The sequence below is a fragment of the Dunckerocampus dactyliophorus genome, chromosome 17 (genome assembly GCF_027744805.1).
Source record: "Dunckerocampus dactyliophorus isolate RoL2022-P2 chromosome 17, RoL_Ddac_1.1, whole genome shotgun sequence".
Lineage (NCBI taxonomy): Eukaryota > Metazoa > Chordata > Actinopteri > Syngnathiformes > Syngnathidae > Dunckerocampus > Dunckerocampus dactyliophorus.
In genome coordinates this window covers 11689215-11714260 of record NC_072835.1, presented here as the reverse complement: position 1 = coordinate 11714260, position 25046 = coordinate 11689215, and positions in this window count along the sequence as shown.

Genomic DNA, 25046 nt, shown 5'->3' with positions numbered 1-25046 from the left:
TTTAGTGCTCAGCCAAATCTATCAAGTGTAAATAGAACAGCTCTGAGATAAAGGGTTCAGAAAACGCCAAATCTCTACACTACAACATCATCTGGAACATTTCACAGTCAACATTTAACTACAAACATGAAAAAAACATAACTTTAAAATAAAATACATCTACTCGCCAGAGATGACCATTTATCCTCCTTAATCAGCCATTGCGGACATAACTTGGCGTGTCAAGGAGTTTTGCTGTGATCAAGCAATTAGAGGATGGAAAAATGCTGTCGTTATTGTAGGCCAGCTAGCTGGCCCTTTAAGATAAATCTGAAATCTGATTGGTTAAAGAAACAGCCACATTATTAATAGTGTTCCTCCTGATTCTGAAGACCCCGGGCAGATTACAATGACATGGCAACACATGGAAGCTGAAATCTGATTGAAGAAACAAATCTGACATACACATACTGTATACGAACTGGAAGCAATGCATCCAAGAGACACGCTACAAAATGAAGATAATAGACTGTTAGGAATAAATGAATACAATTTCATGGAAGAAATACTAGAATTTAAGTTGTAAATGTTGTTCAGTGTTTCTGATAGTCTTTAGGCCAGCAGAGAAGGCTTTGCTGGCCCTGACTGCACACCACTGCATTCAACTATAAAAAAAAAAAAAGTTTGTTCATTTAACTTGTAATTAACTGCCTCATCAGTAGGGCAATACCGATCTGAACAACATGGTAGAATTAGTAGAGAACTGGCGATGTTATTTGCTCCTGATGTCTCCAAAGTATGGCATGATAGTTAACAAGGAAACACTGAGGTCATGCTCAATGTCCAGTCTGTTTCTGTTTTTGGTCTTTACTTGAACCAGAGTTGAGAAGCCACACTCTCATAAATATGCGGTGCTGAAGGGTAGGAGGCTCTTTACTGCTTGAGTGGCAAGGGAAGGATACTCACTCATCACAGTGCTGCACCCGAACAGGGAGAGGCGTGCCTCTGTGAATTTCTTTTTGCAGCGTGCGCTCATATGACAGCTCCACCAGCTGACTGCTGGTAAACAGCTGTGCAAGAGGTAAGTTGTTCTGAGAATGAAAGGCTGCAATTTCAGCCCATAGTTTGTAAAAACGGGACCGTACCTTTCCCATGAAAAGCCTGCGCACCTCGGCATGATCGAACACCTGCACATGCTCCCGACCAAGATCTTGGCACAGTTTTTGAAAACTGTGTGTGCTCTTTGCGCTTTGTTTAATGGAGATTACCGCTTGGATGACATCTTTTAATGTTCAATGAAACACTGGTACCATGTTCTTTTGATGCAATCAACATTCCGAGCTTTCCCAAGTATTCTCCTCACAACCCCTGAGTTTGTTTTTTCCTGTCATGGAGGTAACACCATCAGTTGGGATACCGACACGGGACTCAAATAAAGGGCCATGGAGCTGAAGATGTCCTTTGTAGTTGTTGCAGTAGGTAGCTATCGTGTGCAAAACGATTTTTCCTGTAAGTTTTACTTACACAAGTAAAACTGCATTGTTATGTCTGTAGATTCGTCTAGCTGTAATGTGAAATGACTAACATAAGCTCCTCCTGCAATGGTGTGGGGCTTCTTAAACTTAGCAATGCGATGTGCAATCTTCTACCAGGCTGTGGTAGCCAGTGCCCTCCTGTATGCAGTAGTGTTCTGGGGGAGCAGCATCAAGAAGAAGGACGTCACACGCCTGGACGTTGTCGCCACTGACTGTTTAGGAGTACGTCTACCTGGCATTCCAAGCCCGTCATTTTTCTTAACTTGGTTTTCCCAGCGATACACTGAAAATGGGTCCGACCTGACCCGACCCACTTTTCAGTCCCAACCGACCGGTTGAGGCGGCACTATATGCACTTAAGTAAGTTTAATCAAGTGCAGAATTACTCCAACCTCTGCTTCAACATGAACACGGCGGCAGCTGTCGAACTCCGACAAGACAAAGTTCACCTCTAAAGGCTGCACTTAATTTTAGGTTCATTGTGAAATTTTATCCAAAAGCTGAATACAGTGTTCCCTCGTTTATCGTGGGGGATAGGTTCCCAGACTAGCCCGCAGTAAGTGAAATCCACGAAGTAGCCAACTATATTTTTGTACAATTATTATACATGTTTTAAGGCTGCGAAATCCCTCACCATATACTTTACACACTTTTCTTAGACAGGCGTTAACATTTTATCATATTTCTCTCTTTTTAAACACTCAAAGTTCAGATTTTGTTTGAATTTTAATGAACAATTTACGAGATTGGACACAAGAATTTAAGTGACTCACGCATATTTCACTCCTCTGATCGTGGCTCGTCCTGACACCGTTAGGCTGTAGCGTTTTTGTTTCCTTGTTCAAACATATTCCTCCTCCTCGTCCTCCACGAACCAAAGACTAATTTACAGTAACGCAGGTGCCCTACAGCCGCGTAACTTCTGCCCTCATTCAGCATGTATGATCGCTAGCAACAGGAAACACAGTGGGCGGGTTCTCCCTTAGCCAATCAGGACTGTTGTGGCTCTGTATGTACTGAGACAAACTCTCACATGAATATACAACACCCACTACTGGTAGCAGTAGTAAATACAATAACAGACCCATGCAACAGAGCACCGATAGATCACTCTAATACACCACAAGGTCGCAGAACACAATGTGCGTTCATAAGCAATAACAAAAAGTGCTAAAATGCACTTTAAGAAATCCGTGAATGAGCGAATCTGCAAAAGGTGAACCGCGATGTAGCGAGGGAACACTGTATGTCTAATTTTTTGTGAGTAGAGCATTTTTATTGCACTCGATGCCTTGGCTCTAATGAGCTTTGGTGTGTGTCGCAAGCAATGCAATAAGTGCAGTAATGAATGCATATGGTCAAACAGCTTGTTCTAGGACGATGCTGTCTGATTTGGAATATAATGATCAGGAATATGAACACATTTTCCTTTGGAAATAGGCTTTAGGGTTATTATTATTAACACAACAGACAGACACAGTTTTGAGTAACCTTCTTAACAGCCAAACTAATGTAAACTAAGTTAACCACTGTTGTGCTATATGATAGTGGTTCAAACTTCCAATGTTTTTATGCAGTTCAGTAGTGTTTTTTCCCAGATTCTTTACTCAGATTCTACTCCTCCTTATCAAAATGGGAAAAAAAAATAAATCTGAATCCGACTTTAACGACAAAGGCTGAAAATATCCACAATCAATCATATTTCCAACAATGTCAGCCTTCATTTTCTTCCACTATTCATTGCACATTCAAAGCTTTGGCACAGCAAACACAAGCTATTTAGTCCTGCAGAGTGGTCATTAGTAGATTAACCTGTGCCGGGTTGTTATTATGCTGAAAAGACAGATCAAATCCAGCAAGGGGCTGCAATGAATAAATGAAATAGGTTACGTGAGCCATCTGGATACTTTTTCCAAACTGCTCTAATGTGAACTGCTGCTTGGTTAATCATTGGATGTCACATATCATCTCAGCCTCATTTCTTGAGTGACTCACCAGGAGCCTTTTATTCATTCAGAGGAAAATGTAGAACGTAAAGATCAGGAAATTGAGTTAGACTTTCTAATAATACCAACACCGTTTCATTTTGCGTTACTGCTATTTTGTTATGTGCCTGTTGTTTTTTTCTGATTGCACATTGACTGCACAGCTCAGCAACAAAAGCTTTATCAAAGAATAACACTGCTCCACGACACTGTCAGAGCTGTAATTATAATAATTGCCACCATTTCAACTACATGTAGGTGTTTGTAACTGTTTGCCTGTACCATCTAAATACATAAATAAGATAGATACAAATAAAGTAAAATATTAGACCACCATTTAAACATGTTAATCCCTCTCTGACCGTGTCGGTCAAAAAATGTGCTGTTTGTTAACTGTATCCACATTCACCATTATCAGTCTTCATACGGTTGTGTATACAGGACGGCAATGTTTGAATATACCGTAACTGTTGGGATGCACCTCCTCTGGTAAAAGAAAGCCGATTCTGCGACTTCAAACTGACACTCATGTGACCTCAGAGACTACTTGACACCGCTTACATGTTTTCACATTTTCTGAAATTGAAATAAGACTCTGAGGTTTCACATTACGCTACACTGTCTGTGTGGGTAAGATCTGTAGAGAAATATATGTTATGAGAACTTCAAAGCCTCAAGCCACATTTATGTTCCCATTAAATATCCTACGAAGTGTTATCTTCTGCATCCTGGAACGATCAACTAATCCTGGAATGTGTATCATGTTAACGTCTTTAAAAGTGCACTTGCGTAGATTTTAAGTTTGGCATTTTAAGTGGGGAAAAAAAATCATGTTCATTCTCAGGTGGCAGAAAAAGAGCACCGTCAAGGCCATTTTGTGACAAATAAACAAATATCCAGCGGATTCCCGCAGGTCTTCCCTTCAGCATTGACGTCCCTGCAAATTAGTGGATTTTTGGTCGAAAAATTATATATTTTTATTATGGCTGTCAAAGTTAACACGTTAATAAGGAGTACAGTACAGTGCTATTTTTTTTTTTTTAGGCGCGGTGAACGTGCACACCGTAGTTTGAGAAAATGCAGCCGTGTTGCAACTAATGTTGATCCAAAAGCAGGAACAAATATTGAGCAGAAATGAACAAATAAAAGGGTATTTTGAATGGTAAGTTTAAGCCCTGCCAGATGGCTCTCTCGACAAGACCAAAGTTATTTGTATCTACTGTAACTGTGAGTTGAATTGTCACCGGGGAGTCTCAAATGCCACTTGCTGGACCCAGCTGAAGAAAATGAAGAAGCTATAGAAAGTGCTGGAGCACTGCGGGTATTTTTTATTGTCATTTATACAGTGGTACCTTGGCATACAATTGTCACAACAAGTGTTTTTTAGATTCTAGCCGTCTCTCCGCTGCAAGCTAAAATTTGGTTTACGAGCTGCTAGTTACCGGCAGGCATAGACGAAGACAACTATTTGGAGGGCTTGTGTCGCCTTAGTATGTGGGGACAAAGGTGGAAGTGAGCGAACACACACAATACTTAGGGAATAGGGAATTTAACATGATTATTATTATTGTTCTTATTATTTATTAGCGGTTCATTAGCGTAAATCTAAATTTAAATATTAATAGACAAAAAATGATCAGTTTTCGGTATCAGTCTTGAGAAGCAGGACGTTATCGATATCAGCTTGAAAAAAAATATTGTACACTCCTAATTTAAAGCAAACTTTTGGCTTAACCCTATATCCATTGTCGTTAATGGTAATAGATGTGGAGAAGGGGTAGGAATAAATAAGCTCTGCTTCTTCCGACTCCTTTTCGGACTTGTGATATAACCACGTGATGCGATATTTTGTAAAGCAACACATGTGGATCTGCTAAGAAAGTATATTTACTTCAAGAAAAAACTGTGATTTGCGATATCGGTGAAATGCTATTAAAATGACATTATTTTCCACATAATATTAGGACTTTATTTTCGTAAAAATGCAACTTTTTTCTCATTAGATTATGACTTTTTCTCTTAATATTTTGACTTTGTTCTCATGAAACACTATAACTGTTTTTTCCAAATTCTGCTATTGCAACTATTGCAACTTTCCTTTTGTAAATTTTTGTTCTCGTAGTTATGACTTTATGATCATCATTTTTACCTTTATTCTCATAATGTTATAACTTTTTCCCCAACAATTACAACGTATTTCTTTATTTAGTTTTTTCTAATGGTATTAAACCAAAATCAATTTTTTCAACATTTTTGAGTATTTATAATAACAATTATTGACATTATTTTTCCTCATAATATTAATTATGTTTCTCAATGATTACAACTTTTGCTCTTAATATTTTGACTTTATTCTTGTAAAATAGCTGCTGATTTTTCCATTTTTGCTGTTGTCATTTTTTTTGGTTTGTTTTCTTGCTAATAATATTTTTTGAATGTGCCGCGGGTCGCAAATGGCCCCCGGGCTGCACTTTGGACACCCTTGAAATCAACCATGCCAAAGATTTATATGCATAACACACATGTGAACATATCAAACATTTGTTTTTGACAAAAGTTCAACTTAGATGACCCCCACGTCATCATTTCTTGTCGACTGCACTGACATCTGCAACCTTCAAACACTTTCAAGTCAGTTGTGAAAGATAAAGATAAAGTCAGGCCAGGGCGTCTTATAATGCTGCGCATGTGACAGGCCATGGTTGCCAGATCTGATGAGTTAGCGCTGCAGCTCCTCTCAGCTTGACCCAGTTGCCTGACAGGGACTGGAGATGTAAGGGTTGCATTTCCCCGGTTGAGAAACCCCCTTGCCTTCCCCCCATTCCTCCATCTAATGAAGACCAGAGGAGAGGATATCAGGCTCTCAATCAGCCACAAGTCCACTTCTCATACTGTATGTTTTGACCAGTCTATGCGTCATGTCATGTCATGTGCTCAACCCAAGGAGCTCCATGGGGATTGTGCCACCAGGCCTTATCAGCCTTCCTGAATAGGAGGTAGTCAACAAAAGCACATGGCCTGTGGCTGACTTGTGACGCCTTTGACACACACGGGCAACACCTCCTTGTTTGACCATGTGATTGTCTGGGAAGTAGGATTGTTTGCGAGATTGCAATCTTGCTGCTTTAATTTGTCATGAAGCCTACTGAAACAGAGTTCGCCTCAGGGGATTTGAAGCGTGAGTTTAGGCCTGATCCAGGACAGCTCTAGGACTTTTAAAAAGTACAAGTAGAAGTTGGATTTCGATTATTTGAATTGTATTACTTTCAGTGTTGTTTGTGCTGGATTTGTCTGTTTCATCACGCCTTAAAAGAAAAACAAGCACCGCTTATAAAAAAATAAAAAAAAATCACAACTTATTTTTTGCCAGCATAGTTCTAATTCTCCCTTTCCACATTCTGAACATACTTCTGGTTTTCTGTGTGAGTGTAAATCAAATAGTTTGCTTTGGGTACTGTAAATTGAGGCTACGAGGCTGCAATCTAGAAAACCACTAATTGTATATCATTCTATAAATTCAGAGATTAGACGTACTAAATATATTTCAAGAATTCTTTGACATGTGTATGCATGTTTGTTTTATGTATGCGCTCACTCTATGACCGTCAAGCATTCAGAAGTTCAATAAATGCTGCGTGATGCTGGAAAAAGTTAACAACATGGTGCTGTCAGATATTTGTGCAATAGAAGTGTGTGTAAATAGTCTACAGTTTTTTCAAATCCTTTAAATCATGAGTCACTGGAAGAAAAACACCTCCTGCAAAAACAAACATTCTTATTTGAAGCTATTTCAGTATGTTGACTTGATCCAGTGGTGTGTTGGAACAATTTTGGAGGGAAAATTTCGGTTCACCTTGTTGAACTCCACATTTTGGTGTCAAGAATTGCATTTTTCCACATATATTTACTTTTGAGTTTAATACACAGCGGTTACCGTGTCTTTATACTTCAATAAAATGTGATTTAAGACGTTGCCTGTTGCAGTTGAAAAAGGTTTTGCATGACTGCATGAGAACAGCTGTTTGGTGAACCAGCGACTTTGGAGGATCCACGCTTCACAATCCTTCACAGTCCCATCCAGGTCCACATGCTGAAAAATGAAAGGATGCCAGGGACACTTTTACCATTTTGTAAAGCAACACTTGTAGATATTAGAGCTGTCAATCAATTAAAATATGTAATTGTGATTAATCAACTTTGTCTATAGTTAACCCATAATTAATCACGCTTAAATCTCTTTATGGTAAATGATCAGATATGCAGCTACAATAACTACATTGAATTTTATGCAAAGGGATATCAATTTTGGAAATATGGGCCATTATTTTATTTAAAAAATAATATACATGTAATGCAATAATATATATTTAGAAATGTACACCCTGGACTGGTCGCCAGCCAATCGCAGGGCACATTTAGACTACCATTCACACTCACATTCATACCTATGGACAATTTAGAACAGGGGTAGGGAACCTATGGCTCGGGAGCCAAATGTGGCTTTTTTGATGACTGCATCTGGCTCTCACACAATTCTTAATACGAAAAAAAAAAAATGTTTATTTAACGAAAGGTTTTGCTGACATTTTAAAGTAAAACATTACAGAAATCACAGTGTTAACAATAACGTTCGAAATCTAAAAATTTCTTATGCATTTTAATCCATTCAACCATTTTCTGCTGCAGTGCGGGTGGCCAGAACCAATGCCAGCTGTCCTTCCGATATCTTCCAGGTCAGACACCAAAACTTGATTATTACTGGATAATGCGGTAGCCTACCCGAGTCATTGAGAGGTCAAGAAGTAAACTTCCCTCCTTTAATCAAATAGTCGGCTTGCTAATTTTGCAGGGCAAACCCTTTTGACAAAGGAGATGGCGAATTGAAAGAAAGATACAGAGTACGGTGCAAAACCATGCAGAAGTGCCATTAATGGGAAGAAGTATTTTATTTATTATTGGTTAGCTTCAGTATAACGATGTTATTAAAAAGAATAAATACAGAAACTCATATTCTAAAATTGTTGGTCTTGCATAAAAATGCACACATTCAGTTGTATTCAATGTTAAAAAAGATATTAAATGGCTCTCACGGACATACATTTTAAAATATGTGACTTTCACGGCTCTCTTAGCCGAAAGGGTTCCTGAATTAGAGTGTCCAGTTTTTTGAATATTTTGGAATAAGCTGGAGTACCCACAGAAGCACGGGAGAACATGCAAACTTAATTCCAACAGTCACTTTTATTGTAAATGTTGATCCGAAATTGGAGGCGAAGGTCAATGTCAAGCTAACAAGTGGGTTTGGAGCAGCAGCGAACCTTGTGTTGAAAATTGACATTTTTATGGGCGTATGAAGTACTTGGGGATTTTCGCCAGTTGCTGGTAGCTGGTGAACATAAGTGAATATCAGTAAAGCGGGGAGCTACTGTAATCTCAATGAAGGCGTCAAAATGAAATGGAGAAAAAAACACCCTATAGTATTAGTTAGTTAAACTGTTGTGCTATGGAAACATCCTTTAACCTAAAAAGGAAGCATGTGAATAAACAGGAAGTTAGTCAGCTAAGTGGTTGCTTTCTTTTCTCTCCCTTGCACTTCAATCCATAAACAAAAATTATGTTGTGGAAAGTGTGACTTCTTCCCCAGAAAAATAAGGAAAATAAAAATAGGGGAAATTTGGAAACCGGCAAACAAATCAAATGACTGGTTTAAGTAAGCAGACTTGATGTTTCCTTTTCGATGACACATTGTGGTATTATTGGTTCCGGACGCCATACAAGACACTCCCATCAAGTAGCAGTACAGATGAAAATGTGGCATGGGGAGTGAGATTTCCAAGACGAGAAGTGAAGCGAAACCACTGTCTCCTGCACTCTGCATGACTGCATGCTGTTGTGCAACAGACTTCTTGTCCTTCCCTTGCCAGCTTGTTGTTTTACACTTTCAACATCCTACACACGGCGCGCCACAGGAGCCTGACACTGCTGTTTAACCACTGACTAACTTACACAGTGAACCGACTGCTCGAGACATAAAAAGAACTAAAAGAGGAAGTAAAACATGCTTCAAAATCAATTCTATTAATAGTATCCTTTTTATGCACTTATAGAAGGTAAGAAGAGCACATGGACACAGAATAGCGTGTGTGTGAGTGTGTGTATAAACGATGCAGATCAAACAAATTAACATATAAAGTGTATACACCTGACCAATATGACTACATGATGTGAAAATGTAAGTGAATATGGAGTCGGCCGCCCCTTTAATGCATACTGCTTCTACTAGAAGGAAAAAAAGACTTTTTACAAGATTTAAAAGAGCGGGTCTGCCCCACAATCTTTGTTCTAGTTCATCAGAAATGGCAAGCAAAGAGGTAAGACTATTCTTGTACAGTGGAACCTTGCTTAGAGTACACCCGTTAAAAAGTTGCCTCAGTTGGCGTCTTGTCGTGTTATTAATACACTGTGTGAGTCCAACTGTGTTCGTCACGTATTTTTATCACAAAATGAAGCTTGAGTAGCAACTGGAAACCGGAACTGGAGGTCATTTTCCCTCGGCTCCTTTGCCCGTTTATGACATCATCAGCAGTTGGCTCTGTAGTTCTTTTTTAAGTAACACAGTTACACCACAAGTCTCTGTTTTTGCTTATTGATCGCGGCTGCAAAAAAGCTCACAATGGAGCCAAGGAAAGTTTAAATTAGAACTTTAAATTAGAACAATCATCAGCATGACCCGAAGTTTGTGATGGGAGTAAATTCATCTAATTTGTATATTATGACGTCACCAGGATTAGAATTTGTCAGCTCTCTGTCTCCTCGACACCCGGTCAAACCCAGCCCTCATCATCATAATTTACAGCCGGATCTTGAACACCACTGCTCCCTACGGCTATTATTACTGCTATTTTTACATGGTTTTAAGTATCTAGCTCTCTGTCTATTATGCCTGTGAATATTCTCGTTCATTCTTGTCATTATATTCTCAGGTCATATCTATCTATTAGGGTATTTTTTGACGAGGAGTCTCCCGCAGATAGAATCGCGTATGCCGCTATTTTTGCGGGTTTTTTTTTACATTCCCGCTACCCACCTCACCATTAGCGTTGTTTTGACAACCCAGCACATCCCCTCCTGCCACCCCGAACATGGTTAAACAAAGCATCGGCTCAAGTATGCTGCGTGTGGACTGTCATGGCGAGTGGACTCGCTGCCACACTCACGAGAGGCTTCAAAGTCTATAAACGTGTAAACTCTGCATCGAAACACGCCCGCAGATGTTCAGGTTGAAGTTACAGATGTTCGCCATCTCCTGGTGTAAAGTATTAACTACATGAGGCACCATATTTGCAGAAATGACTTGTTAAATTCAGCACTGTTACTTGTCACAGTTTTGCGACTCAAAGGGCTAAATTCAAGAAATAAATCATAGCAAAACATGAAGGTGATGTCCGTGCGGGTATCTCCTCTCCTCCATCGCCGCTGACTCAGCCGTCTTGAGCAACAATCAAGTCTTCAGTGACGGTAAAAGTGATATTCATTTATTCCAGTCATTTGTCATTTAATGCCTTTTGAATAGTTTTCTGCATGTAAAACTGTAATTGTAACACTATTTTTAAAAGTGTTTTTGGGTGTCTGGTTCAGATTCATTGGATTTGCTTTATTTCTTTTGGGAAAAATTCATACGGTACGTTTCAGTTTGGGTCGAACCGCCTGGAACGGATTAGTGACGCTAACCGAGCTTCCACCGTAGTTGGTTATCAGGGTTGCACACACCTCTGATGGAATTTTGGTCTGAGAAGCCCAAATCAGAATGTTTCCACGTCCATGTTTAACAATAGTGATGATGTTGTGGGTCTCATACTAAGTACTTCTTTGCTTCCAAACACAATGAGTCAAATTGATGCCAAAGAGCTACATTTTGGTCTCCCACTGCAGGGGTTTACGCATGTGTAGTTACATGTCACGTTGTTGGGTTAAGCTGGGAATACTGTACATCACACCAAGCATTTTGTCAAGTATTTCACTGGCTGCTTGAGAAAGCACTTTAAACAGTGCAAGGGTCCAGAGAGAGGTCACATCTGACATCTGATCACATCTGACCTGAGTAAACCAGTGTCAGTTTAACCATAAACAAATCATTGTACCTCACCGGCTAACCAGTGAATGATGTTACCTCAGGTGACGGAACACTGTTTGGAGTGTGTTTACACTTCCTTGAACAAGCAAAGCATCTAATATCTGAACTGAATTAATTCATCAACAAATCTAAAATTATTATTCCCATCAAATTATCAATTGATTATATGTACAACACTTTTTAAAATATATTTTTGGTTGCATTAAGGCGTCTCATCAATTATCAGCCTGTATGTCCACCTTATTAATACCATATATTTATATATACATACAGTACAGCTGGTGATTTGTTTCCTCGCACACGCATGCATGTATGATATATTTTGACAAGTGCGTCAGCTCCTATGATGATTAACTTATACATGATTGTACATGAAACAGTAAAGCATTCCTCTTAATCGCTTATCAATTCAAATGAATGCTAATGCTCTTCTCATTATTATTCTTCCGCTCATTTTTCTTTAGCATGGATAGAAATTCATTAAGACCCACAAGCATTTGGAATTAGCAGCAGGGCGTTCAACGTTTTATTTCTGTCCATCCGGGTCCTGGTTGCAGGGGCAACAGTCTCAGCAGGGAAGACCAGACTTCCCAGTCTCCAGCCACACAAACCGAGGGGTTCCCAGGCCAGCTGTGAGATATAATGCCTCCAGCATGTCCTAGGTCTACCTCTTGGCCTCCTCCTGGCTGGGCATGCCTGGAACACATTACCAGTGAGGCGTCCAAGAGGCATCCAGATGAATGCCCGTGCCACCTCGAATGCTCCCTGTCAACGTGCAGGAGCAGCGGCTCTACTCTGACCTCCTCCCAGATGATCGGGCACCTCACCATATCTCTTCAGATGAGCCCAACCACCCTGCGAAGGAAACTCATTTGGGCTGCTTGTATCCACAGTTGATCTTTTGGTCACTACCTAAAGCTTGTGACCATTGTTAAGGGTAGGAACGTAGATGGACTGGTAAATCAAGAGGTGTGCCATGTGGTTCAGCTCTCTCGTCTCGTTGTGGATCTTGAGCATTATACGCCATTAGCTTTAGCCTAGGTTCAGGATAGTTCTTTTGCCTGTCCCACACTGTCCCTGTCTCACTGCTGTGTAACTGTGCTTGGGTGCAAAAGTGCCATGCTTTAGGTGTGAAGTGGGCCCCGACATGGTAGAAAAAGCAATAAAAAAAGATGCTGATATTGCAAACTGTAAACAAATTCTTCAGTTTTAGGAATTGTCTGCAGTCATGTGATAGCACTGCTGATTTAGAATGACTTTTGCAATCTTGTGTGGCTTCAGATGAGAAGTAAAAAGTGTCAAGACTCTTTGTTCCATCGTGTTTCACGGTACATGAAGGGAGCTCAACTTCCCAAAGCAGACCTCATGTTTTTCTTATTAGACAACAAAATAGTTCAAACTGAATCAACGGCACCTCTGCTGGTTGCCGCCAAGTAGTGCACCCCATTGCTTCAAGCCACGATCAGAGATTACTTAAATGGTTGGAGTTTTAAAGTCTAATTGACGAAATTATACAAACAACCAATTTAGAGAAAAACTGACTCAAAGCACAAATCAAATTAATTCAATTCAATTTTATTTATATAGCGCCAATTCACAACATAAATGATCTGAAGGCACTTTACACATGGAGCTCGCATAGAACCACACTCGTTATACATTTAAGAGCAACCCTAAACCGCACATGACCAAGCACTTGGTGACAGAGGTAAAGAAAAACTGCCTCTAAGGAAGAAACCTCAAACAGAACCCAGATTCTGTGGGGTGACAATGGCAGTTCGGATGTAGTGGCTTCACTCTAGAACGTTTTTTCAAAATGTATTAATTAATAAATTATGCTGCTTCGTGGTTGAATACAGCGTATTCAGCAGCATGGAAGTACGACGCCTCGGGTTTTGCAACATGCAAGTTTTATTCTGTCCTCTTTGACAAACACAGCAGTTCAAGCACAAAGGCTAATAAATCGCTAAGAAATAATAATAATAACGCTAATAAATACCCTCGCAAGCCTTTACTGCCATCTCAACCCTCGTTAGTTGGGATACCCACATGCATAGGTACCGCTGTATAAACGACAACAAAAAGGTACATGCAGTGCTCCAGCACATTCTCTATATTCTTCATTTTCTCCATCTGAGTCCAGCAAGTGGACGTACTTCGGTGACGACTCACCTCACAGCGACAGTAGATGGAACTGTCTGTTACTTTGTTGCATCGTACCCATTCTGAAGAAAGTACTGATTAAGACTTTTGTAAGACAGATGACTGCGCTGGCGGTTACCAAAGTGGCAGAGGCTCAGCTAGCGCAACTGGTGGTCGAGCAGCCTGATCTATTTCCCAATCCGGACGATCGTGAGGTATGATTGACTGTGGGATTGGGAAAGGAGCTGGACTTTGAGCTGGACACCACCAACTGTATATCACAATGCGCTGAGGCCTCTCCACGAACTGTGCTAGTAGCGTGTGGAAAACCGCCATGCCAAGGACAGGACTGACATAAAAGGACAATGGACTTGGCGGGACTGAACAACAATGCACTCACTCACAGTTAGTCAGTGTTGGACTGCTGAGTAACACCAGTTAGTTATTATTAACAAGTGTATTATTTCAGTTATTTAGCATTAACTACCATGTCAGGATTATGTCACTCACTTACTAGGTTAGTTACTCTGTAGTCGCTGTGAGTTTACACTGACGCAGTTATTCAATGAGTTACCTGAGAAGTACATTAGATCATGAAGAATTAGACATGGAGTAAAATTTGTGATCTGTTCAATATTCACTATATCACAGCACTCAGAGTACAGTTTATGCCACACATATATACTATCTCTATAGACAGGTGTAGTTGGTAGATCATTGAGTTAACTCATAATAATAATAGTTACCAGACAGTTAGATAAGTAGTTGGCACAGGGTCAGCTATACCAACCAAGGGGACCCTCCAGCCGAGACGAGCCATCCATGAGGACCACGCCAGCCGAGACGAGTCATTCCTGAGGGCTATAATCGAGGGAGCCAGATCGTGCGGGAGGACATCCATCCAGGAGGCAGGCTATGAGGAAGGGGTGAGATGAGCGCCCTCCTCCAACATGTGACGTGCCAAGTCACCACCTCGTTTCGGCAAAAGAAGCCCCTCATCACAAAGGGTCCCTCCAGATGACATCGTGCTGATCATCGGCGGATGATCGAAGAAGGGACTGAAGATGGCCTACACCATTCTTACAGAGGCACAATAATCCTCTGGGCGGTGATGATATGAGCAGAAACATTTCTCCCGACCTTGCCACACACCGAATCACTGCCCATAACACGTTCCCCACTTCCCCGTGCCCATTCTTCAGGACAAGCATGCATCAAAATCCCCACGAACTTAATCTTTGAACTTCTTTCGGAAAATGAAGACGGTGAAATGACGGGTCTAAGAGACATTATTATTTGTTTTGGGGGTTTGGGACCCCCAAAAGGGGGGAATATATTGTAAAATGATTCTTGTCCTGTGAACTCCAGAGTACCTTTTGTTCTGTGAAAGACAGTTGAACTCAGGCCTACGTGACTGAGGGGGAGGTCATCGTGACCGAAGTTATACAAGATATGTTCCAGATGTTATGTGATTTCAAAATGTCCTGCCAACAGGGCCAAGGAAGGATGAGGTTTGGTAATCCACGTCATTGTTATTGTTCACTGGGTCTATTTAAGGGTGAACGGAATAAACGGGGTATCCCTTTTCCCTCAACTGCATACAAGTTGTGTTGTGCCTCTTATTATTCCACAACAGGTCTTGTCGAGAGAGCCATCTGCCAGGGCTTTGAAGCTAAACTTACCATCCAAAATACCCTTTTCTTTGTCCATTTGTGCTCAATATTTGTTTTTGCTTGTGGCTCAACATTTCCTGCAACACCACTGCGTCTTCTCAAACTACGGTGTGGACTGGGCGTCAAACAGAACCCTCCAAAAAATTGCTATTTACGAGTTAACTTTGACATCCCTAATTAAGATGCATTCAAATTGTGATATGCAGTATTCTACACTGGTCACTAGGTGTCAGTAGGTGAAACAAACGCCCGAATAGCTTTTATTGCAGGTTTGAATGATCTCACAACAGGTATAATAATAACATAATAATCATACACAGGCTACTATTATGACCATCTCACCTCTGAACTCCCGACATCACAGTTATGGACAGAACACCTTTATGCCAACACACATGAGCGTGAGTCTTATTTATGTCTTAAATTGGTTATTTTCAGTTATTACATCTACTTTATTGAGTAATATGTGTGTAAAGGTGATTGTATGGGTGTAATTTGATGTCTAGAGGGCTCTAATAATGTTAAAAACTGTATTTAGAGGATCGTAAACAGGTTTTTTATGCTTTAACTACGAAAAGATTCCATTTATAAAGAAGGCATCCTAGTTGTCCGAAATTCGCTCGTCACGGTTGGGTGTAGAACCAATCGACTGCGATAAACAAGGGATGATTGTAGTCCAAAGATGACCGCAACAATGGTAACAGTCTGCTTTTAGCGTCATCGTCGCCAGCCTCACGACCACCAATAACAAGCTGATGAATGTGAAGGTGCAAGCGTGCCCTTGCTGACCGCATCATGTTAATTACTGTAAGCTATTTTTTGATTATTAAGTAGGATGCATATGAAAAAAAGTTGATAGTCATTTTTGCCATTACCTTTCAGTGAACCGCCAACCACTCACTCGGCAAAAGGGTTAGTCAGATGTCAGATGTTCAAATCACAATACACATTAAACCATGCTTACAGAGCCCCTTTGTGTTGATCCTATGGTGTATGTTTGACGACGTAAACATGACAGTTCCTCCCGGAATGTATTCCTTTTTCTGGAGCTGTGTTGTCTAGCCCGTGACCTTGACGCACTTAACCCATTATTTTGACCTCATGAGAAAGGAACACAAACAGTGTTGACGCTTCCATTATCATAGGAAGAAAAGTCAAGGACTTGGATTGCAAATTTCACTTCTGTTGCGACTCTAAAAACTGTACATGAACAGCATATTTTTAATTCTCTTTGGACTTCTGAAAATAAACACAATCATGTCACCTACCCCCAGGAATCTGTTTGTTCTGTTTGCATTTGGTTTTATGAGGGGTTCTCTGCCTCAAGCGCAAATTTTTCCTCTTTCATTTTGGATGATCATATAATATTTATATTTGATAAACAAAACAAAATAAAACAAATTCTTAGTCCCCACCCTGGGGTGGAGAATCACACAGTAAATGAAAATACAATTACCATGCTTCACACTTTGTTTCGGGCCGTTTGCTAAGCCTTCTTTGGCCTGTATCCTGCACTGTCAGATGAAATGACACGAGTCCTCATGTGACTGTGCCGCAGGTTTTACAATCATGCAAAATCGTAAATCAAGCAAAAGAACAGTGAGCGCTCTTGTTGACAAATCCCACTCAGCTCTGGCTTATGTCTGTTATGTCTGAAAAATGGGTTGCCCAGGCGTTTAAAAGATACAGTATAATTCAGGGAAATTACTGTCCATGTCTGGGAGAAGCTGTTGTCGGAGTTAACAAGCTTTTTTGCAGACGAATTAACAGTTTAAACTTAAGGTAAGTCTCTAAGAAAAGTCATAAAATGAGCATGTGGCTTTAAAAGATCTTCAAACCAAATAAACAAACCTCAGAAATGAAGAATCAAAACCTCCTGTTTATTCAGTCTTTTGAGTATTGTTTCTTTATTATTCAAATCCTCAATTTTCAGTGATTAAAATAAACTCTAACAAACCCAAAGAATAGGACTGGGATGGATTTCCCCCCAGTTCATGCTGCAAATGTACAGAACTCTTACTGAAAGCTTACATTCATGTGAGTTCCTAATGATGTGATCTCGGTAATTCACTGTTGATTCATTTGTCCTCATTCCAGACACAAAAAAGGCTTTCCACAAGTGAATTCATACGATGACAAGGAACATTTTTATCAGTAAACATTGATTTGTATATAAAACCAGTGCAACATACATTTGGAATCTCCTAAATTTCAATACACAAGCATCTTTTATGATCTGCAGTTTACAAATCTCACAACACTCATTAAGAGCTGAAGTAAGTTGTTTATTGCTCTACTTTTTGGAAGGGGTGGAAAAAAACAAGAAAAAACATTTTGCAGTGAAAGAAGTCAGTTTGCCAAAGCACACTCTACAAAAACGCAAAAGCTAAGGCAAATGGGATTGGACTGTACACATTCAAAGGCTGCAGCTAAAACCTCAGTACACAGAGTTTAAGATAAGTCACAATTACATAACCTGAGTGTGGACTGCAAATCTGCTCAAATAGCGGTGCATACGAATAGCTGTTTTCATAGCAAGAGGCTCCAATCTGGATTTAGTAAGCCTCACGTTAGGATAATAATTGGGCTTTCCTTTTTTAAATCCACTTTATGGCATCCTGAGTGGATGGCAACCCCTGATAAGGTTAAATAAACACCATAACTGAATCCACTTCAAGGTAGCGCGCTCTTAATATCCACATGTAGTGCACATGTCCACTATGCACTGCGCCACATACGGCCATGTGTTACTGGTCACGGTAATCACTTTCTGAAATGCCATTTTCTATGAACACAGTAGTGGTAGCATGGCTGTGAATGGCCACACACAGATTAGTTTGCTTTATAATGAGGTAAAAATAGAACAACAAGCCAGATAAGAATAATAATTATTAAAAAGTAGAACTGAATGGAAACATGGAACCGGCAATCAGCTATTAGGTGTCATCAGCGGTTGATTCGTAAACTATAAAAACATGTTTTTATAGTTTTACAGTTATAGTTTTACGTGCATAAAACAATTAGAAATGCCTATAAATGACAAATGAAAGGGGTAAATGAACATTTAAGGTTACTTTTACCATCATGGAAGACGTGACTATTCCCAAAGACACAATGTGGCAACTAGATCAACACGGACGCCACCTTTGTGTTTTGTCAAGAGTCATTTCTTTCATTCAAAAATTGTTTCTGACCGTCTTTATCAAATGCTGGCACTTGCAACTTTCTTTGTCCATTTGGGGTTACTGAGGTGAGAAACACTATTGAATTCAAGAAATAGCTCATGGGGAAAAAAAGGAAATTGATATTGAAGGCAAAGGCGTTAATCTCGCTTCCACATCGTGTTCTTTGGGGACAGTCATGTCAAGAATCATGTCTTTTGAATCACATGTGAAGGTCAAAGTAACCTTAAATGTTCATTTATCCTTTTCATTCATCATTTCTATGTACAGTATTTATATGCATTTTGTTTTCTGCATGTAAAACGATAAAAACCTGTTTTGTATTAACATTTTTGGCTTTTTGGAGCTGTTTAATTTATTTGGTTAGGGTCCGTTTCGGTTAGTCAAACCTTCTGAAGCAAATGAATGCTGCTAACCAAGGTTCCACTGTACAGTGGTCCTGAGTGTACATTGGAACCTTGGTATTCATCACTATTCCAGCCCAAACGGTTTCACATAAATTGGAAAAATTGATTCAATAAAGCGTCCATTTTGTTCAGAATTAGACCTTCTGGAAAGTATTAATGATGTTAACTGAGGTTCCAGAGTACGGCGGCTCCGCGTGTACATTGGAAGCTCGGTTTTGTCACTATTCCAATCCAAAAGGTCAGACAAAAACCCAAATGTACAAAAACCAGAGCAATAATCCATTCCAGACACCCAAAAATCTGAACGACAATACATTTTATAGAGAGTAACTTTTACATGCAGATAAAAAGCAAAATTCATATAAATGAATGAAATGGATAAATGACTTTATTGCAGACTTATTGGTGGACCGAGAAAAGGAGGGGATGGGAGAGCCATGCGGACACGGTTTCACCCTCGTCGGTCCAAACTAAAGAGTGGACGGTTTGAGGTGTATACTTGCTCCCTTGAACTTGATTGTCAACTTTAGCAGCAGGTCTAAAACACATACTGACCCCGCTTACTTTTTCTTATGTGTCTCCCTTAAACCATTCCCTCTGTAACCTGTGTTATTGTAACAGACGCTAACTTTGTACTTTGCTAGTTAGTTATTTCTTGAATTCAATAGGTTTTCTCACCTTCTTTATCAATGTTCACACACACAATAAAGATGATTCAAGTATTGCCTGGACGGAATCTGTCTATAGTGCCCCAATTCTAAAAGAACCACTATCCATTCTTCACAAAGACTAAGTCACCAACATGTGGATGCTTTGTTTGGGAAATGTTTGGCAGAAGTGCATTTGAGAAAGGAGAAAGTGAGAGTGTGGAGGAGAGTAGCGTGCAGAGGGTTACGCATTGTAGGGAAATTTTCACGCATGCACACTCACACACTTGCGTGCACACACGTGCACACACATAGTTCAGTTCCAAATGTGAAAATTGTGAATAGTTCGTGGTGTTATATTTGTAAATAAATAGTGTAATGTAAAACAACCCCTTTTTTGTGTTGTTTATACAGTTGTGTAAACAAAAGCAAAAAATATTTGTGTCAGAATGAAAGTTATGTTTGAAATGTAGCTCTTCACAAAAAGCTGGTTTTCTCCCTTTTCAAGTCGGGAACTGATATTTTCCTGAAACTTACCTACAGTATGTTCTACTGCTGATTACTAAAGAACGGAAAAAGGTAGAAACAAACTGTTTGTTTCTGATGGAAGATGGGAATCTAATCTTTCTTTTGGTAGGGTCCATGTTTATATAGCCATAGAACACACTATTAAAGATCAATCGAAATCGTCTAAAATGGCCGGTACTGAAGGGGATGTCTTTTGAAAAATGTCTGGGATTGAATGAGTTAAATAGTTATAAAAACATTGCTTCTGATTTTATTCGAGCAGTAATTTTTTCGACCAAATAATTCCAAACTAAATTATGGTGCGAACATCCTGTCCTCGGTCATCTTGTGTGAGCTATCATTTACTCAATATAGTTCATGCTTCAACAGGGACTATCATAACCATGCGGTTAAGGCTTGGTGACTGTCAGGAAGTTTGTGTTGCAGTGTTTCTTTTCTTTTGGAACACTTCAATGTGTATCCTTTCAAACGTGCTTCATGCTGATATCGGTGGATTTCTGTACTTTCTGTAAAAAGGACTGACTATGGAAAGTCCATTTGGGATGGTAGGGCTGAACCAGTGCAGCCAGTCACACTTCCCCTTTTACCTCTTCATCAACTATCACACCTTGTTCAGATCAGCTTATTTTGAAGAGAATGTTCGAGAAAAGTAAAGCGGGAGGAGGGGAACGAATGTGAGGGGAGGATGGGCAGAGGAATCCTCTCAGTGCCTGAAGCTGTGACTGTGAGAAAAAACTGTTACGCTACCTCCACAGAACCCCCAAGACTGAGGAAGGGATTTTATCTCTTAGTCCTCGGGGACTTGAGAATGCAATGGGAGGTTATTTCCTGAGAACTGAAAAAAAAACAGCTAAGGGTGTGGAAGAAAAAAAAAAAAAGCACAGACTGGCGAGGTCTTCTGTTTGTGCTATCCAGGATGGGAAATGAGCAGGGGTAGGCAAGGAGCAACCCAAAGCGACAAAAACACAAAGCAACAACAAAACAGATGCAGTCCATTGTTTTACCTCGATGTCCCACCTATTCACACTCATATCTCCACAACAAAAACAAATCCATTCCTGCATGCTAAGTGCTACTGGGTCAAAGATGTAGCGCTTTGGAGAGGCTTAAAACAATTCAAAACTTGAATATGATTCAAACAAAGCCTGTTACTTAAAAAGCCACCAGGTTTAGGCAGCTATCAAAGGAGAGTTTGCAGGCAAAGCTGTAAACATTGATGACAGAGGAGACAGAGGCCTAAAGGACTTATGTTCTATTTGATTTTTTTAGCACTGATCTTATACAAATAGTACTGAGAATTGCTACTGTTTCACAATAAAAATCTTGTGAATACAATCTGCTCTAAGCCCTTATAAACCAAGAAATAGTATGATGTGTCTGTACTAGGGGCCCTCAATGAGGTCCAGTTCTTCAAGCCAACGTCAAGAACATCATAATAAAAACATGCATTGTAATGGAGTCCCAAATATTTTTGTCTTCAGCAAATGACTGTCAAGTAAAATAATTTAAAAAGATCGAATATATAGTATTCAGATGATCATTTTACTTTATTAATAATACAGTAATCCCCCATTTATTGCTGTTAATTGGCTTTAGACCTGACCTTGATAAGTGAATTTCCGCAGAGTAGGATTCCTTATTTATAAATGGACTATTTTCGTAGTTAGAGCATAGAAAACCTGTTTAAGACCTTCTAAATATGTTTTTTTTTTAACATAATTAAAGCCCTCTGGACACGAAATAACACCCCTATAGTCACCTTTACACTCATATTATCAAATACACTAGACAACATAAGGGTAAATAATTCATTTAAAACATAAATAATACTCGTGCTCGTGTGTGTTACTATAAATGTGTTCCCTAGAGGAACTGCTAGGTCCGGAGTCGGGCAACTGGGGTCCGCTGCTGTATACAGTATTTTCTGGACAGGCTATGAAGTTGTGGCAGGGGTTTGCACATGTGGAAAGAATTCTCACCAGTACACTGAAAGCCTGGAAAACAGTCCAGTTTTAACTAGGGCTTGTTTTTTCTACTATATTTTCATGAGACCACATTGCAAGCTGCTACGATTACAAAGTTGTACAATATTATTTTCAATTAACTGGCTAAATGATGTCCATTCATTTAGTACTTCCTCACCGCAGATGGTGAATGTAAAAACATACAAGCTGTACATTGGCCATGCTCGACCATTTGCATAGCCATTATACAGCTGTACCATTGACACTTAGCCACCAAAACACCCAACAGCTTTTGTAGCCTCACAGCTAAAGTTCATTAACTGAAACCAATAAAGTTAGCATAATTCAATAACGTCAGCACAACACATTCATGTCTGTGCCGCCACAAAAGGCGCATGAGATTGCCAATGCTAGTTGGGACACAGAAGATGTCAGGCTGCTGTCTCTGTTCTCGTTCATCAGAAAGAAAAATGGACAGCAGCAGTTGGGCGCAGACAGGATTGTGACATCCATCTTGGCCATAATTATGCACAAAGTCCCTGACGTGTCATGTTGTTAGCACTTCCAACTGTGCAGGGACTAGTGAAATGCATGAGGTTATATTATGGTTGTTTGATTTTTTTAAAAACTCAGTCGGAAAATGATCCTTGAAGTGCATTAAGGTGAATTAAAAGGACACGGGGGATGAACCAGCTATAACTACGTGTGCGTCATTCCACCGAGTTGTGGCATTTGCTTGTTGTAGCTCACTCAAAATCAATGGAAACTTTTTTTCAACACTAAATTTGTTAATACACATGTTAAAACTACTCACAATATCTATTGGCCAATGTCAACAAACTTTATTTAATTATTGAATGAGTTTCCTAAGCCGAAATGACTCATTTAAGTAACAAGAGTGCGTTTTTAGCATAGAATTAGTGAATACATAAAGTATATTCACATTGCATTGTTGACACTAAGCACAATACAGTGCTTCAAAGAATAATAATCATTTCAAAATAAACAAGTAAGATGAAAAAAGTTATTTAGGTAACAGAACTGTGCAGATTTTAACCAAGTCATTTTCATTTTCCAGTGTTCAAAGTAGTTAAAATTAATCTTTTAAATTGTATTCATTAAATAGGCAATGAGATCAATGTGCAGGATGCTTTGCTTGATAAAAAAAATATTTTACAGTTAATGTTATTGTGCATTAATGCATTTTATTTCCTGGGGGATGCAAATGGCACCGATTCGGTGGAACGGTCCCCTTCAACACAAAAATTGGGATATTTATGCACAAAGATGAGCATGAATTTCCTGGTTGTCATAACTTCCTAGTGTCTTGCCTGCTGCTTTTTCTTTTTTCCTTTCCTTGAAAAATTATCCATTTTCATGAGGCCAAGTTGGAGGGGATAAAAGACACCCTTCCCAGGCCCCCTTGCACACTGCGTTGTATGCGGCTGAAAGTTTTTACTAGTCACTGCGCTGCAGACACTGCCTTGTCTGTGCTTTATTCATGGCACATGTTTTGTGGTCAATTTTATGTCTTCTGTCATACTTTTAAAGGATTTTCCATATGTTCAAGATGTTAGTTTTTGGTGGCGTCACTTTGCATAAAACTGGATGGAAAAGTCCCGCTCTGTTCTGCTCTTGCTCATATCGCGTTCACATATATATAAGGCTGGTATCCGTGAACAATGAGCAGTCTCTTTGCAACTGAAAATGTATCGGAATTTAAGTAGTGCAATCCCAAAGGATCCATTCTCTTTTCACCCCCACACTGAACCATAATATTTACAGAAACAAAAAAGGAGGGGTGGGGGAAACGGTTCACTTTCTGTCCTGCAGTTCTGCTCTCTATTGAGTGTGGAAAACATGATTAGTTTTTGTCCAAAAGTCTCTGTGCATACCATATTATTGTTCTTCTGTATTGCAGCTAAGCTTCTTTTTTTTTCGTGTGTCCCACCATTCTTCTAAGAAAAAAAAGAACAAAGGCTGCGCACTGCAGTTGAGAAGTACATCGGAATGGAAGGACAGACAAGGCTGTCAGTCATTTACAGAAAACACAGGGGATAATTCCACACCAATAAATTCAAATTTTCATGATATGTTTTTTTAAATAATGGATAGGTGTAATAAAATTACAGTGCAGGGGGGGTGATTAACATCTAGTATGCAATAAACCCAAGAGGGGATACATTATGCAAATAAATGCAGTTGTTGGTACAGTATTGCAGTTTTTTTTTTTATTTTTTAGAACAGCTCGGCAATCTTTAACTATTTTTATTGTTTCCAAACAAATGTGTCCCACTGATGTGCACACAGCAGGTGAGCACAAGAGTAAAAACAGCATGCTGGGGCCTTCCTGGATGCATACTCAATTCAGGGTCTGAGATTTTTTTTTTTTATCTTTCAGAATTAAATATTCTCTCTCATCCTTGGTGTTGAGCTATAAGCGCTTCAGGTTGGGAGGGGGAGGAATGAGAGAATAAGGGTGCTTTTTTTTTTTTCTTTGCCTCTCTAGGAAACTAGATATATTTAGAAATATGCACATTATAGGACAAAACCCCCAACACTAAAAGCATGAAGAGAATCACTAAAGACCGAATCCCATGACTGATAAATCACGTTATGGAGAAAAAACAACGGAGAGGGGACGACGCAGGAAGGATAAACAGATGGAATGGTTTGTCCATAACTGTTGAAATATTTACACCAATGCGTGTGCAGATGGTTCAGTTGTGACTTGTTTTCCGAGCTTGTGACGGATCGTTTGTCATTTACTGTTCCTTGCTGCAGAGTGGATGTGTATGTGAAGCAGCAGTTGCAAGTCGCTGACATTTTTCTTCCTCTTGTCCAAAATGGACATAAAGATTTAACATCAA